The sequence below is a fragment of the Cherax quadricarinatus genome, chromosome 37 (genome assembly GCF_038502225.1).
Source record: "Cherax quadricarinatus isolate ZL_2023a chromosome 37, ASM3850222v1, whole genome shotgun sequence".
In the NCBI taxonomy this organism is placed as follows: domain Eukaryota; kingdom Metazoa; phylum Arthropoda; class Malacostraca; order Decapoda; family Parastacidae; genus Cherax; species Cherax quadricarinatus.
Genome location: NC_091328.1, coordinates 17897787 through 17912545, shown reverse-complemented (window position 1 = coordinate 17912545; position 14759 = coordinate 17897787). Strand labels below are relative to the sequence as shown.

The 14759-nt window shown below is 42.2% G+C and overlaps 1 protein-coding gene across 2 annotated transcripts in view; it reads left to right on the top strand.

The window, feature by feature from the left end:
* Positions 1-14759, top strand: part of LOC128701316 (Polypeptide N-Acetylgalactosaminyltransferase 1) — a 631487-nt gene that overhangs the window by 434677 nt on the left and 182051 nt on the right. The gene's annotated exons all lie outside the window — the stretch shown is intronic.

Sequence of the window (14759 nt, the reverse complement as noted above, 5' to 3'; positions counted from 1 at the left end):
TAGTAAACACTTGTGATAGTAACACTTGTTAGTAACACATGTGATAGTAACATTTGTGATAGTAACACATGTGATAGTAACACTTGTGATAGTAACACTTGTGATAGTAACACTTGTGATAGTAACACATGTGATAGTAACACTTGTGATAGTAACACTTGTGATAGTAACACATGTGATAGTAGCACTTGTGATAGTAACACTTGTGATAGTAACACATGTGATAGTAACACTTGTGATAGAAACACGTGGGATAGTAACACTTGTGATAGTAACACTTGTGATAGTAACACTTGTGATAGTAACACTTGTGATAGTAACACTTGTGATAGTAACACTTGTGATAGTAACACATGTGATAGTAACACATGTGATAGTAACACATGTGATAGTAACACTTGTGATAGAAACACTTGTGATAGTAACACATGTGATAATAACACTTGTGATAGCAACATTTGTGATAGTAGCACTTGTGATAGTAGCACATGTGATAGTAACACTTGTGATAGAAACACATGTGATAGTAACACTTGTGATAATAACACTTGTGATAGTAACACATGTGATAATAACACTTGTGATAGTAACACATGTGATAGTAACACATGTGATAGTAACACTTGTGATAGTAACACTTGTGATATTAACACATGTGATAGTAACACATGTGATAGTAACACATGTGATAGTAACACATGTACATGTGATAGTAACACATGTGATAGTAACACTTGTAATAGTAACACTTAGGATCCTTGGCCACTCCCAGGTTTTTCCCAAGTCACTCCCAGATCTCTCAGGTCACTCCTGTAGCTCTCCCAGGTTTTTCAGGTCACTCCTAGGTCTCTCCCAGGTCTCCCAGGTCACTCCCATGTATCTACCAGGTCACTCCCAGGTTTCTACCAGGTCACTCCGAGGTCTCTACCAGGTCACTCCGAGGTCTCTACCTGGTCACTCCCAGGTCTCTACCAGGTCACTCCCAGGTCACTCCCACTCAGTGTAACAAGGTTGTTGTACACTGTGGTTCAGTCTTAAGTATCAAGACATTCACACTGGCTCTCTCATGGAAAATTGTCCTCAGCGGGATTGTTTATATTGTGTCCCGTAATTATAGTTTCAGGTCATCCAGCTTCATACAGCTTCACTAGAGTCAGTTACAGCTTCACTAGAGTCAGTTACAGCTTCACTAGTCAGTTACAGCTTCACTAGTCAGTTACAGCTTCACTAGAGTCAGTTACAGCTTCACTAGGGTCAGTTACAGCTTCACTAGAGTCAGTTACAGCTTCACTAGAGTCAGTTACAGCTTCACTAGAGTCAGTTACAGCTTCACTAGGGTCAGTTACAGCTTCACTAGAGTCAGTTACAGCTTCACTAGGGTCAGTTACAGCTTCATTAGAGTCAGTTACAGCTTCACTAGAGTCAGTTACAGCTTCACTAGTCAGTTACAGCTTCACTAGTCAGTTACAGCTTCATTAGAATCAGTTACAGCTTCACTAGAGTCAGTTACAACTTCACTAGAGTCAGTTACAGCTTCACTAGAGTCAGTTACAGCTTCACTAGAGTCAGTTACAGCTTCACTAGAGTCAGTTACAGCTTCACTAGAGTCAGTTACAGCTTCACTAGAGTCAGTTACAGCTTCACTAGAGTCAGTTACAGCTTCACTAGAGTCAGTTACAGCTTCACTAGAGTCAGTTACAGCTTCACTAGAGTCAGTTACAGCTTCACTAGTCAGTTACAGCTTCACTAGAGTCAGTTACAGCTTCACTAGGGTCAGTTACAGCTTCACTAGAGTCAGTTACAGCTTCACTAGAGTCAGTTACAGCTTCACTAGAGTCAGTTACAGCTTCACTAGAGTCAGTTACAGCTTCACTAGAGTCAGTTACAGCTTCACTAGAGTCAGTTACAGCTTCACTAGAGTCAGTTACAGCTTCACTAGAGTCAGTTACAGCTTCACTAGAGTCAGTTACAGCTTCACTAGAGTCAGTTACAGCTTCACTAGAGTCAGTTACAGCTTCATTAGAGTCAGTTACAGCTTCACTAGAGTCAGTTACAACTTCACTACAGTCAGTTACAGCTTCACTAGAGTCAGTTACAGCTTCACTAGAGTCAGTTACAGCTTCACTAGAGTCAGTTACAGCTTCACTAGAGTCAGTTACAGCTTCACTAGAGTCAGTTACAGCTTCACTAGAGTCAGTTACAGCTTCACTAGAGTCAGTTACAGCTTCACTAGAGTCAGTTACAGCTTCACTAGAGTCAGTTACAGCTTCACTAGAGTCAGTTACAGCTTCACTAGTCAGTTACAGCTTCACTAGAGTCAGTTACAGCTTCACTAGGGTCAGTTACAGCTTCACTAGAGTCAGTTACAGCTTCACTAGAGTCAGTTACAGCTTCACTAGAGTCAGTTACAGCTTCACTAGAGTCAGTTACAGCTTCACTAGAGTCAGTTACAGCTTCACTAGAGTCAGTTACAGCTTCACTAGAGTCAGTTACAGCTTCACTAGAGTCAGTTACAGCTTCACTAGAGTCAGTTACAGCTTCACTAGAGTCAGTTACAGCTTCACTAGAGTCAGTTACAGCTTCACTAGAGTCAGTTACAGCTTCACTAGAGTCAGTTACAGCTTCACTAGAGTCAGTTACAGCTTCACTAGTCAGTTACAGCTTCACTAGAGTCAGTTACAGCTTCACTAGAGTCAGTTACAGCTTCACTAGAGTCAGTTACAGCTTCACTAGAGTCAGTTACAACTTCACTACAGTCAGTTACAGCTTCACTAGTCAGTTACAGCTTCACTAGTCAGTTACAGCTTCACTAGAGTCAGTTAGAGCTTCACTAGAGTTAGAGCTTCACTAGAGTCAGTTACAGCTTCACTAGAGTCAGTTACAGCTTCACTAGAGTCAGTTACAGCTTCACTAGAGTCAGTTACAGCTTCACTAGAGTCAGTTACAGCTTCACTAGAGTCAGTTACAGCTTCACTAGAGTCAGTTACAGCTTCACTAGAGTCAGTTACAGCTTCACTAGAGTCAGTTACAGCTTCACTAGAGTCAGTTACAGCTTCACTAGAGTCAGTTACAGCTTCACTAGAGTCAGTTACAGCTTCACTACAGTCAGTTACAACTTCACTACAGTCAGTTACAGCTTCACTAGAGTCAGTTACAGCTTCACTAGAGTCAGTTACAGCTTCACTACAGTCAGTTACAACTTCACTACAGTCAGTTACAGCTTCACTAGAGTCAGTTACAGCTTCACTAGAGTCAGTTACAGCTTCATTAGAGTCAGTTACAGCTTCACTAGAGTCAGTTACAGCTTCACTAGAGTCAGTTACAGCTTCACTAGAGTCAGTTACAACTTCACTACAGTCAGTTACAGCTTCACTAGAGTCAGTTACAGCTTCACTACAGTCAGTTACAAGTTCACTACAGTCAGTTACAGCTTCACTAGAGTCAGTTACAGCTTCACTACAGTCAGTTACAGCTTCACTACAGTCAGTTACAGCTTCACTAGTCAGTTACAGCTTCATTAGTCAGTTACAGCTTCACTAGAGTCAGAGCTTCACTAGAGTCAGAGCTTCACTAGAGTCAGAGCTTCACTAGAGTCAGTGACAGCTTCACTACAGTCAGTTACAGCTTCACTACAATCAGTAACAGCTTCACTACAGTCACTTACAGCTTCACTACAGTCACTTACAGCTTCACTAGAGTCAGTGACAGCTTCACTACAGTCAGTGACAGCTTCACTAGAGTCAGTTACAGCTTCACTACAGTCAGTGTCAGCTTCACTAGAGTCAGTTACAGCTTCACTACAGTCAGTGACAGCTTCACTAGAGTCAGTTACAGCTTCACTACAGTCAGTTACAGCTTCACTACAGTCACTTACAGCTTCACTACAGTCAGTGACAGCTTCACTACAGTCAGTGACAGCTTCACTACAGTCAGTGTCAGCTTCACTACAGTCAGTGTCAGCTTCACTACAGTCAGTGTCAGCTTCATTACAGTCAGTGACAGCTTCACTAGAGTCAGTTATAGCTTCACTACAGTCAGTTACAGCTTCACTACAGTGTCAGCTTCACTACAGTCAGTGTCAGCTTCACTACAGTCAGTGTCAGCTTCACTAGAGTCAGTGACAGCTTCACTACAGTGACAGCTTCACTACAGTCAGTTACAGCTTCACTACAGTCAGTGTCAGCTTCACTACAGTCAGTGTCAGCTTCACTACAGTCAGTGTCAGCTTCACTACAGTCAGTGTCAGCTTCACTACAGTCAGTGTCAGCTTCACTACAGTCAGTGACAGCTTCACTACAGTCAGTGTCAGCTTCACTACAGTCAGTGACAGCTTCACTACAGTCAGTGTCAGCTTCACTACAATCAGTGTCAGCTTCACTACAGTCAGTGTCAGCTTCACTACAATCAGTGTCAGCTTCACTACAGTCAGTGACAGCTTCACTACAGTCAGTGTCAGCTTCACTACAGTCAGTGTCAGCTTCACTACAGTCAGTGTCAGCTTCACTACAGTCAGTGACAGCTTCACTACAATCAGTGTCAGCTTCACTACAGTCAGTGACAGCTTCACTACAGTCAGTGTCAGCTTCACTACAGTCAGTGTCAGCTTCACTACAGTCAGTGTCAGCTTCACTACAATCAGTGTCAGCTTCACTACAGTCAGTGTCAGCTTCACTACAGTCAGTGTCAGCTTCACTACAGTCAGTGTCAGCTTCAGGTCAGCCCAGGTGCTATGTGCTCAAGTCTTGTCAGCACTGAGAATCCTTGCCACATCTTTCTCATTACTCCCAGGAAAAAATCTTTCACATTCTTCCCATCGTCCTGGATAATGAAGGAGGGAAGAGGATGAGAAAGGACCGAAACGTGACGAGGTAAGAAACGTGACGAGGAAGTGTGAAACACAGAAGCACTGGCACTAAGTGTTTGACCTGGAGGGCAGAAGAAGCAGTGAGACGTTACAGTACTGAAACCTCTCTAGCGACGTCTCGTCCAGGACTGGACTTTATAAAGTGTACAAAAGCACAGAGACACGTTGCCTTATGAGGCAAAATACCCTGAGGTCACACTCAGGAGAGGTCACAAGTGAGGCCACAGGAGAGGTCAAGAGACAATATGTATAATTCAGGTCTTGATTAATGGGTTGGGTGAGGGTCGGGGGCAGGTCCATACGAATTATTTTATTATATAAAGCTTGTGCAATATATATATATATATATATATATATATATATATATATATATATATATATATATATATTTTATTTTTTATTATCACACTGGCCGATTCCCACCAAGGCAGGGTGGCCCGAAAAGGAAAAACTTTCACCATCATTCACTCCATCACTGTCTTGCCAGAAGGGTGCTTTACACTACAGTTTTTAAACTGCAACATTAACACCCCTCCTTCAGAGTGCAGGCACTGTACTTCCCATCTCCAGGACTCAAGTCCGGCCTGCCGGTTTCCCTGAACCCCTTCATAAATGTTACTTTGCTCACACTCCAACAGCACGTCATGTATTAAAAACCATTTGTCTCCATTCACTCCTATCAAACACGCTCACGCATGCCTGCTGGAAGTCCAAGCCCCTCGCACACAAAACCTCCTTTACCCCCTCCCTCCAACCTTTCCTAGGCCGACCCCTACCCCGCCTTCCTTCCACTACAGACTGATACACTCTTGAAGTTATTCTGTTTCGCTCCATTCTCTCTACATGTCCGAACCACCTCAACAACCCCTCCTCAGCCCTCTGGACAACAGTTTTGGTAATCCCGCACTTCCTCCTAACTTCCAAACTACGAATTCTCTGCATTATATTCACACCACACATTGCCCTCAGACATGACATCTCCACTGCCTCCAGCCTTCTCCTCGCTGCAACATTCATCACCCATGCTTCACACCCATATAAGAGCGTTGGTAAAACTATACTCTCATACATTCCCCTCTTTGCCTCCAAGGACAAAGTTCTTTGTCTCCACAGACTCCTAAGTGCACCACTCACTCTTTTTCCCTCATCAATTCTATGATTCACCTCATCTTTCATAGACCCATCCGCTGACACGTCCACTCCCAAATATCTGAATACATTCACCTCCTCCATACTCTCTCCCTCCAATCTGATATTCAATCTTTCATCACCTAATCTTTTTGTTATCCTCATAACCTTACTCTTTCCTGTATTCACCTTTAATTTTCTTCTTTTGCACACCCTACCAAATTCATCCACCAATCTCTGCAACTTCTCTTCAGAATCTCCCAAGAGCACAGTGTCATCAGCAAAGAGCAGCTGTGACAACTCCCACTTTGTGTGTGATTCTTTATCTTTTAACTCCACGCCTCTTGTCAAGACCCTCGCATTTACTTCTCTTACAACCCCATCTATAAATATATTAAACAACCACGGTGACATCACACATCCTTGTCTAAGGCCTACTTTTACTGGGAAATAATTTCCCTCTTTCCTACATACTCTATCTTGAGCCTCACTATCCTCGTAAAAACTCTTCACTGCTTTCAGTAACCTACCTCCTACACCATACACTTGCAACATCTGCCACATTGCCCCCCTATCCACCCTGTCATACGCCTTTTCCAAATCCATAAATGCCACAAAGACCTCTTTAGCCTTATCTAAATACTGTTCACTTATATGTTTCACTGTAAACACCTGGTCCACACACCCCCTACCTTTCCTAAAGCCTCCTTGTTCATCTGCTATCCTATTCTCCGTCTTACTCTTAATTCTTTCAATAATAATTCTACCATACACTTTACCAGGTATACTCAGCAGACTTATCCCCCTATAATTTTTGCACTCTCTTTTATCCCCTTTGCCTTTATACAAAGGAACTATGCATGCTCTCTGCCAATCCCTAGGTACCTTACCCTCTTCCATACATTTATTAAATAATTGCACCAACCACTCCAAAACTATATCCCCACCTGCTTTTAACATTTCTATCTTTATCCCATCAATCCCGGCTGCCTTACCCCCTTTCATTTTACCTACTGCCTCACGAACTTCCCCCACACTCACAACTGGCTCTTCCTCACTCCTACAAAATGTTATTCCTCCTTGCACTATACACGAAATCACAGCTTCCCTATCTTCATCAACATTTAACAATTCCTCAAAATATTCCCTCCATCTTCCCAATACCTCTAACTCTCCATTTAATAACTCTCCTCTCCTATTTTTAACTGACAAATCCATTTGTTCTCTAGGCTTTCTTAACTTGTTAATCTCACTCCAAAACTTTTTCTTATTTTCAACAAAATTTGTTGATAACATCTCACCCACTCTCTCATTTGCTCTCTTTTTACATTGCTTCACCACTCTCTTAACCTCTCTCTTTTTATCCATATACTCTTCCCTCCTTGCATCACTTCTACTTTGTAAAAACTTCTCATATGCTAACTTTTTCTCCCTTACTACTCTCTTTACATCATCATTCCACCAATCGCTCCTCTTCCCTCCCGCACCCACTTTCCTGTAACCACAAACTTCTGCTGAACACTCTAACACTACATTTTTAAACCTTCCCCATACCTCTTCGACCCAATTGCCTATGCTCTCATTAGCCCATCTATCCTCCAATAGCTGTTTATATCTTACCCTAACTGCCTCCTCTTTTAGTTTATAAACCTTCACCTCTCTCTTCCCTGATGCTTCTATTCTCCTTGTATCCCATCTACCTTTTACTCTCAGTGTAGCTACAACTAGAAAGTGATCTGATATATCTGTGGCCCCTCTATAAACATGTACATCCTGAAGTCTACTCAACAGTCTTTTATCTACTAATACATAATCCAACAAACTATATATATAAATAAAATTTTTTTTATTTTTAATAACACACTGGCCGATTCCCACCAAGGCAGGGTGGCCCGAAAAAGAAAATCTTTCACCATCATTCACTCCATCACTGTCTTGCCAGAAGGGTGCTTTACACTACAGGTTTTAAACTGCAACATTAACACCCCTCCTTCAGAGTGCAGGCACTGTACTTCCCATCTCCAGGACTCAAGTCCGGCCTGCCGGTTTCCCTGAATCCCTTCATAAATGTTACTTTGCTCATACTCCAACAGCACGTCAAGTATTAAAAACCATTTGTCTCCATTCACTCCTATCAAACACGCTTACGCATGCACGCTGGAAGTCCAAGCCCCCCGCACACAAAACCTCCTTTACCCCCTCCCTCCAACCTTTCCTAGGCCGACCCCTACCCCGCCTTCCTTCCACTACAGACTGATACACTCTTGAAGTCATTCTGTTTCGCTCCATTCTCTCTACATGTCCGAACCACCTCAACAACCCTTCCTCAGCCCTCTGGACAACAGTTTTGGCAATCCCTCACCTCCTCCTAACTTCCAAACTACGAATTCTCTGCATTATATTCATACCACACATTGCCCTCAGACATGACATCTCCGCTGCCTCCAGCCTTCTCCTTGCTGCAACATTCATCACCCATGCTTCACACCCATATAAGAGCGTTGGTAAAACTATACTCTCATACATTCCCCTCTTTGCCTCCAAGGACAAAGTTCTTTGTCTCCACAGACTCCTAAGTGCACCACTCACTCTTTTTCCCTCATCAATTCTATGATTCACCTCATCTTTCATAGACCCATCCGCTGACACGTCCACTCCCAAATATCTGAATACATTCACCTCCTCCATACTCTCTCCCTCCAATCTGATATCCAATCTTTCATCACCTAATCTATTTGTTATCCTCATAACCTTACTCTTTCCTGTATTTACCTTCAATTTTCTTCTTTTGCATACCCTACCAAATTCATCCACCAACCTCTGCAACTTCTCTTCAGAATCACCCAAGAGCACAGTGTCGTCAGCAAAGAGCAACTGTGACAACTCCCACTTTATGTGTGATTCTTTATCTTTTAACTCCACGCCTCTTGCCAAGACCCTCGCATTTACTTCTCTTACAACCCCATCAATAAATATATTGAACAACCACGGTGACATCATACATCCTTGTCTAAGGCCTACTTTTACTGGGAAATAATCTCCCTCTTTCCTACATACTCTAACTTGAGCCTCACTATCTTCGTAAAAACTCTTCACTGCTTTCAGTAACCTACCTCCTACACCATACATCTGCAACATCTGCCACATTGCTCCCCTATCCACCCTGTCATACGCCTTTTCCAAATCCATAAATGCCACAAAAACCTCTTTAGCCTTATCTAAATACTGTTCACTTATATGTTTCACTGTAAACACCTGGTCCACACACCCCCTACCTTTCCTAAAGCCTCCTTGTTCATCTGCTATCCTATTCTCCGTCTTACTCTTAATTCTTTCAATAATAACTCTACCATACACTTTACCAGGTATACTCAGCAAACTTATCCCCCTATAATTTTTGCACTCTCTTTTATCCCTTTTGCCTTTATACAAAGGAACTATGCATCCTCTCTGCCAATCCCTAGGTACCTTACCCTCTTCCATACATTTATTAAATAATTGCACCAACCACTCCAAAACTATATCCCCACCTGCTTTTAACATTTCTATCTTTATCCCATCAATCCCGGCTGCCTTACCCCCTTTCATTTTACCTACTGCAAACCAAGCGATACAGGATGCAAAACAACCACGGGGGGAGTAGAATAATAGCTCTAGGCCTTTCTTGTTGCAATCAACACATCAGGAACTTGCAGAAAAGAGGAGTTCTAGCAAATAACGTTCCCACTCACTCCAGTAAAGGCGGTCCTCTGGAAACGTTATTTGCTAGAACTCTTTTCTGCAATTTTGCAAGCTCCTGATGATGTGTTGAATGCAACACGAAAGGCCTAGAGCTATTATTCTACTCCCCCCGTGGTTGTCGTGCCGAATATGTAAAACTGGTCAATTAGCAAGAACTCATTTAAAATTAAGTCCTTTCTAAAATTTTCTCTTATACGTTTAAAGATATATTTTTTTTATTAATGTTAATGTAAAAATTTTTAATTTTGCACCAACAGAATCTTAGAAAACTTACCTAACCTTATTGTAACAAGAGCAATTTATTTTAGCCTAACCCAACTAAATATATTTTAGATTTGTTTACAGTAATTTAATACTAAACAAACAAAGTGAAATATATTTTTTTCGTTAGGTTCAGAATGATTTTGGCGAAATTATTGCATACACAAATTTTTACTTGTCCTATATGGCAAGATGAGCGCTGCTATTTAAGCCAAGATCGCAAGTTCTGCCTATTCGGCACGACTTGTATATATATATATATATATATATATATATATATATATATATATATATATATATATATATTATATACAGATAGATATATACAGATAGATATATGAGCAAGAGGACCTGCCAGTGTCGGATTAATGTACAACTGATGGTAGCAGAAGCCTGTGTCGGCTTTGATCCTGCTGTTATAACTGTGCTGCTGCTGTCATTGTTCATCATGTGTGAGTGTATGTTGTGTTGAACTATGCCGATTTTGTCCGTCTTGTATGTTTATGTTCCTGTAGGCTAGTGTGAAGGTCACGCCCTTTCTCACAGATGTATATCTAATTACATCCTCTACAAGGAATGCTGTAAACTCCTACAGCAGTGGTCCTCTTCGGTCCGTTAGGTCTGGTGAGGTCTTTAATGGTCTTCCTGGTCACGACAGCTATGTTCATCTTGGCTTTACGGAAGATGTAAATAGTTGTGGCGGCAACCTGTTGTCTGGGGAGGCCAAGATGGCCATCAATATTATTTTTTTTTCACCAGAGAATATTGTGGATGAGTCAGGTCATCCTTCTACAGGAGTGCGAGGCAGTGTAGTGACAACTTAACAGCTGTGACCGCGTCTTCCGTGTGTGTTTTTTTTTTTTTTTGTTTCTCTTCAAGAAATTTTTCATCATAAATCCTAATGTGTTTTTTTGTACGTACTTGATAAAATCCTGTCCTGGACCAATCATAATGAGGGTTTGGCTGTGAAGGTAGTGTCTCCCTCACTACGGGTCAGCCTAAGTGAGGTTGTGACTACAGAGTGGTGAATCATGTGTTGGCAGTCACAGGTGTTTCTTGCGCACATGTGAGGTGCCGCCACGTAAACGTGGATACAGCCTGTTTCTCACAGGTGTTGCGAAACACCTGTGAGAAACAGGTATGACGAAACATACGTATTGCTGTTGACAATATCTCGTGCTATAATCGTGGTAATTTTTTAATATTTCGTAGATCTTCCCACTGATGTTGCGAGGTATTGTGAGAATATTTTCGTTGGCTGATCCCTTTAAAGGATTGAGAGATATCAATGCTAGAAAATGTACAGAGACCATTTACTGCCCACGTAAAGCCGGTAAAGCATTTTTCGGCATGTACTCTGTAGAACACAGAAAAGAGAGAGATCTGATAATATATACATGGAAGATACTTGAAAGGCCTAGTCGGAAACCTGCACGATACCGTAACAACATACTGGAGTGATGAGACGACGCGAAAAATATAGTATGTAGAAAGCAGGGGCGCCATGGGTATAGTAAGAGAACACTGTCAACATCCGTGGTCCAAGACCTTTCAACCTCCTCCCAGCAGGTATTGAAAATATTGTTGGAGCAAGTGTGCAAATCTTTAAGAACAAACTGGACCAGTGCTTTTCGCGGGCCACCAGCAGCAACAGCCTGGTTGACCAGGCAAACACCAGACGAGCCTGGCTCAGAGCCGGGCTCTGGGACGGTCACGCCTCACTCGCCGACGTGCAGCAGCACGACGGTGAGTGAATTACTGTCTCAAACTCTATCTTTTCCGTCCATGGGTCCAACCCCCACCCGTTCCGTGGTTTGCTCAAGAGATCTACAGATGACTGCAGTCGTTGAAAGAAGCTGGCGGTATTGTTGGCCACAGGGTCTCCGAGGACGACCTTAGAGAGTGGCTTGACAAGCTTAACAATGATGAGAGTGGTTAGAATTCCAGAAAATAACGAGATGATTATTACTGTGAATATGATAATAGTATACAATACCGACAAGTTGATAAGTAAGACACATGTGCAGCAGTTAGGTATCTTTATTCCATAATGTTTAGCTTACACAGTAGGCTTCGTCAGTCGAATAAAGAGGCAGCAGCAGAAGCATTAGAGATTTAGAGACGATATAATCAGTCCATTATACTCTGGAACAAATGTTAGTTTCATACTCTGGAACAAATGTTCCAGAGTGTGAACAAATGGTTTAAAACACCGACAAGTTGATAAATGAGACACTGTTTCCAGAATAAAGATAACTAAATATTGCATAAGTGCCTCATTAAATATTCCAGGCTATGGACCAGAACTCTTCTCCAGGCTGAGGGACTGACCACCTCAAAACTACGTCTTCGAGAGTAATTGATTACATCGTCTTTACATCTCCACTACCTTTCCTACCTCCTCTGTATGAGACTGAAGAAGCCTGATGTGTCAGTACAACGCCGGGACACCATCTGGAAAAGACCCGGGCCGGGACACTGCCTACTGTATATTTACTGGTAAATTATACACATGTGCAACACTTGGGTATCTTTAATGAGGAAACGTTTCACCACACAGTGGCTTCATCAGTCCATACAAAGGAGACTGGTGAAGCCACTGTGTGGCGAAACGTTTCCTCATTAAAGATACACATGCGTCTAATTTATCAACTTGTCGGTTCTCTGAACCATTCATCTACATTCCTGTCAGACACAACATCTTGGGATCTTAATACAAGGAATTCTTCACTTGCCTAACCTTCAGGCATGACCTACTTCCACATTTGGATTTGTCAAATGTGACACCACCTACGACTGCTGCACCTGACCTGTCTGTGGTATATAAGCCACTTCTTCGCACATATGCTGTATTCTTTTCAAGATTGATGGACTGATTACATCGACTCAAGGCTGAGGGACTGATTACCTCAAACTCCTGTTCTTCACCATTCTCCTTTGTATGGACTGATAAAGCCACTGTGTGGCGAAACAGTTCAACAATAAAGATACCCACCTGTTGCACACGTGTCTTAATGATCAGAGAGGAAAATGAATGAGGCAAAATAACCTTGACTCCTTGCCGCGGCTGGACACCAGAGTGTGTGGGCACTAAAGTTCATCATTCAGTGACCTTCACTGGGCACACAATGTTAATACTAAGAACAGTTACTCTGTACACTGAGAGGTGGGTGTCCTGTGTCTCTCACGACACCCTAGTTTAACCATTAAAATATTCTTGACTGAGAGTATCTCATTTACTCATAGAGACTACTGAAGAAGAAGGAAAAGAAGAAGGAGAAGAAGAAGAAGGAGAAGAAGAAGAAGAAGAAGAAGAAGAAGAAGAAGAAGAAGAAGAAGAAGAAGAAGGAGAAGAAGAAGGAGAAGAAGAAGAACGAGGGCAGGAAGATTAATAAAAATAATAGTACTAGGTTGTACCTGTCATACAGTCAATTAATAGTGAAGAAGAGATACACGAGCTTTTGTTAGGTCAGGAAACACAGATGCAATGTGACATGTTACTGTGACAGAGCTCCTGGAGAGCGAAACGTTGCCACAATACAATGTCACTTTGGTTGCATCTGTGTTCATTTACTTAACATTGTATCGGTAATTCTATCATTATTATTACACAAGCTTTTATTGATAACGTTTCGCTCAGTGTATAGCTAATAAATATGACTTAGAGAGCTTTGCACAGCGCGAAATGTTGTCTTAATAAAAACTTGTGCTACAACGTATCTCTTCAATAACAGCGAAGAACAGGACACACCAGCAGCTGACCAAATGAACTCGCTGGCCCACAGATGGCTCCAACTTCATCCTGTTCCCTATTTATATGTCCCATAACAATAAAAAGGCTTTCAAAATGATCTAATGTAGGTAACAGCTCTTAGCTTGTAAATAAAGTTAGAAATCCTTACTCTAACCTTGTGAAACCCTGTGTAGAAAAAGGTATGACGTCACCTGTCACATCACCTCCAACTGCTACACCTCACTTCTGATATAGTATATATGTTCTGCCCGTATGCCTATGCTTTAGGCTTGAGGGACAGACCACCTCGTATCAAGGCTGCTGGACTGATCACGTCGAAACTAATACTGCTATCTCCCGTCTTGTATTCTCTTCTATCCGACTGAAAAAAGGGATGTTGTGCCGGCGAAACGTTTCGGTATTAAAGATAGCCAAGTGCTGAACATGTGTCTTATTCTGCAGATAAACCCCTTAAGTGATAACTAACAACGGTATCAGCTAGACTTATTAACAAGAACCGACTTCCTATGTGATGCTCGGGATGTATCAGACGTGAACCTTGGCAAGTATATATAACAACGATTTGACACATGTGCAGCATCTTGGTATCTTTATTTGTAGATGTTTCGCCAACAAGTGGCTTTATCAGTACAATATAAGGACATTTTGTGAAGAAATGTATAGAGAAGATGAGGTAATCAGTCCCTCAGCCTTGGTGTTAGTGACGACCATCGTACGCTGCTGTATATCACTTATGTACAACAATTGACTAGTTCGGTCAAGAGGAAAAACTTACACGAGACTTCAGTAGAGAGAAAATATGCAAATGTTACTTTTTGAAAGTTGACGGCGGCTGAACTGAAGCTAGCAGCCAGTGAGCCGGACTGAAGCTAGCAGCCAGTGAGCCGGACTGAAGCTAGCAGCCAGTGTGCTGGACTGAAGCTAGCAGCCAGTGTGCTGGACTGAAGCTAGCAGCCAGTGTGCTGGACTGAAGCTAGCAGCCAGTGTGCTGGACTGAAGCTAGCAGCCAGT